Source organism: Harpia harpyja, chromosome 10 (genome assembly GCF_026419915.1).
Source record: "Harpia harpyja isolate bHarHar1 chromosome 10, bHarHar1 primary haplotype, whole genome shotgun sequence".
In the NCBI taxonomy this organism is placed as follows: Eukaryota; Metazoa; Chordata; class Aves; order Accipitriformes; family Accipitridae; genus Harpia; species Harpia harpyja.
This window is the reverse complement of record NC_068949.1, coordinates 28499037-28502755: the sequence shown is the minus strand read 5'-3', so window position 1 is coordinate 28502755 and position 3719 is coordinate 28499037.

The window sequence follows — 3719 nt, the reverse complement described above, 5'->3', positions numbered from 1 at the left end:
AGTGATATACAGCTTTCCTACTACATGACCAAAAGCTACTATTTTAGGATGTCAAACTCCTCCACATGATATTGTTTCTCAGTTTACTAGCAGTCACTGGAAAAATCCCCAAGTTTAAAATACCATTTCCTCCCTTTGAAAGGATCTTTTTTTCCTGGAAGAATATTTGAAACCTTTCAGCATTTTCCCAATCCAAACCCAAAACTAGAAGTTATATCTGACATAAACTAGGATGGGTTACATTCATTCATATTTTCCAAACCAATGTAAAGATTAATTTGCTAATTGAATTTGTAGTCATTTATCACGTAACCCATTACAGTATGAATAGCTCTAACAGTTCAATCAATCATAACAAAAATGTCGATGCCATGTAAATCTTATCAGGATCGCTAAAATAATGGGACTTTTGTTTACAAGGTGTCGATTGGTTTTAGAAGCTTTGATAATGACCCCAGACAGTCAATAAATACAGAGACTTTTACATTGCCAGTAGGAGCCGAACTAAACTATCTAATCTTTTTAAAATGACAGACAACACAATGAACTCTGAACTTAATCCCCTCCAAACATTAAGGAGACAGTTTAGTGCTTAAAGTACTATTCAAACTCAAACCCTACATTTACAAAAAAAACCAAAATCATTAAGTGTCTGATTTAAACACACAGGAAAATTCAGAGTTAAGGCTGGTTTTCCTTCCCATTGTGCCTGGGCAGTGGTCTGTGGTGGGCTCCAAGTCTGTCGGTAGCTTGTCTTGGGCAAGGAAAACACCTGTGTGCCTTTTGAAAGCAAGTTTGTAGTCAAAGCATTAAAAAAAAAAAAAAAAAAGCTGAAGCTTTAATTGCCCTTAATTACTTCGTGTCTCTATTGAGCAAATTTTCCCCTAAGGTTTTAAAGAAAATGTGGGGCACAATGTTACATGCTACATTTCAGAATTTACACTGCTGGGCTTATAACCTCTGAAAATGACACATGGCCTTTGAGAAGAAAAGGGAACCGTAAATATAAAGCTTACGTTAGACTGAGAGATGGGAGAGAAGAGTGGCAGGCAATGGCTAACATACAAGTTTCTTGTGGGACAGCATCTCCAGGCATAATTAGTCACTGAGAAGATTAATCATGGAAGGCACATGTCTCCTTTACTTGAAATCTATGCAGCAAGCCAAGACCTGTTTTATAAAGTGACACCCACCACGGTTAAACATTTCTCTAATGGCTGATAATAGAGAGAAAAAAAAATATATTTGATAACTACCTAAAACTATAAAATATAAATATATAAAAATATATGAGTATATATATGTATTAAATCACCCTTTATTTCAGTTTGACAATTTTTTAAGCAAATAGGACTGTCTGACTGCAGGACTGTTTCTTCCACTAGTAATAAAGTAAGAGGAGAGAAAATAAAAATATCCTTAAGTTATCAATTCTTCTGAGTCAGATAACTGTTTGCTTTTCAACTTCAGAATCTCTATGTGCAGTGCAAATCTGAATCCTCACAGTACTGGTGAAGGTTCAGTATTACCTTGTTTTCTGTGGATTGCATCTTGCATGTCTCTTTTATTGGTTTGTCTTATAAATGTACCTCTCTGGCTAATAAATGGAGGAATTAATCCATTCTCATCTTTTCAATGCATCCCTCTTGCTGCCTAATGTAAAGCCTGACATGATAAATGCTTTGGTTTTATTCTTAACATGACCCAGATATCTTTATTGTCTTTCCTGGGTAATTGGAGATAAGTTGTGTTAGATCCCTGCATTTGTTATTAACTAATTCCACTGAACAGATAATATTTCCTGCAACCTTTTTGATGCCTCTCTATATCTCAGGTAGATTGCTGTATGTAAAGGGGAAAATACAATTTAAATCATAATTAGGACTTTAAATAATAGATTTTTAATTACCAAAATCTGTCTACATTGTTGAATGCAATTTGTTGTTTTGCAATTTTGTAACTTTTTTTGCTTAAGGTATCCTCACTGTCTTGGTAAGTTACAGTATTTGTATGTGAATGGTTTCAAATACTTTACGTTATTAACAACTGATTCTCAAATCAGGAGTCTCTGAGGTTCCCACTGTCTGTGTTTTGCCATAATTATTTAAGCTTGTCTTTCCTGCAGAAACTGGCCAGACTATAGTTACTTGTTGGTTGAGTTGTCACTCGGATGAGCTACATTATCAAGACAACCTAATCCTATAACGGATTGTTATTGAGAGATGTGATGTCCGTGTTCTCAGGATGAGATCAGCAGCAGAGGTGAGAGTGTGAGTATTTATTTGGCATCAATGTCTGATATTTTAAACAATTTTCTGAAGTCTGTATTTACGTGAACTGTACACAAGCTGTATCTTGATTTCAGGCTCCAGTTATGCTAATTAATTTTGCTGACGTATCACAGCACTTCAAGATGTTCTAATAAAAAATCTCAAAATGCTTTCTTTAGAATCTTTTTTTTATAAGTTTGACTGACAGGATTTTGATAATCAGTACTTCCTCTGGTGGTCATTTGTGGTAAAATTAGTGGAATTTCATGGCAATTTTCCTTTGCAATAGTACATTTCCATAGCTGCCTAATTAGTATTTCCTGGGTCAGAGAAGAGCTATATGTTTTAGAATGAAAAAAAGAAAGATGCTGAACCAGAACCCTGCCAGGTGCTGTGCTGAATTAAAATCCACAACTGCTAACTTACTTGGATTCTACTTTTTGCTTCTTAATTTCTTTGAAACCTTTATTAGTCATTCTAATAGATTGCTTCCTGAATCTGCCCCTTTTTAGTTACTATGCATTTAAGGACAAATAATGTAGAAATTCTTATAACAGGGAAGTCTGTGTTAAAGAGCTACAAAACTGGTCTTGAATAACATCTAACTGGTATACAGTTAGAGCAGAACCTACAACAAGTGCCTACAAGATATACTGCAGCATCTTTTACTCTCCTGGGCTCCCTGGTACGTGCTCTCTCTCCCATCCTCTTTTCTCCACCACGTGCTCCCAAACGCATTGTGTTTGGGCAGTCACATCACAGATCAAGTTATAACTAAGATTAGTTATAGGCATTTGTATTTTTTTGTCTATTTGTACCAGCGGTAGCAATAAAAGAGTTTAAGAAAGCTGAATGACCCCTGCTGACGTTGTGGGCAAAGCATCCTTGGCATGGGCCAGATAGCACAGGACTTGTGGGCTCATCACGTTCACCCGCTGTGGACTAGCTGTAATACAGTATATATGTAACGCAACACCACCAACCTCTCCACGCCCTGGCAGAGCAGCAGGGACCCGATGGCTTGGCTTGCTGTGCTGCTGTTGTAGCCATCTCGCTCGTAGGGCCAAGCTGCCACCGTGCCATGGTGCATGCCCTGGGAGCATGCTGGTGGGCTTGGGGCTGGCTTGGTGACATCCATGTCCTGGGGTGTTGGGTCTGTCCTGTTGTGTTGGGTCTGCCCATGGTGATTCAGTTTCAATTTTTGAAGCATTGAGCTCCCCTATAGTTTGTAACAGCCTCCCAGCATGGTGCTAGCCCCCAGTGTGACTCAGCTTTGGTGTCCATGGAGGTCCTGGTCTCCTGAATGGAAACCAAATGCTGCTTTCTGGAGGAAATCCCAGCCGTGCCACAACCAGTGAGCTTCCTACCAAGAAGGCAGATAAAGGCACAGACTTTTTTTCTTCCAAAAAGAACAGCAGTTACCATATCTTTAATTCCCAACTCCATAGC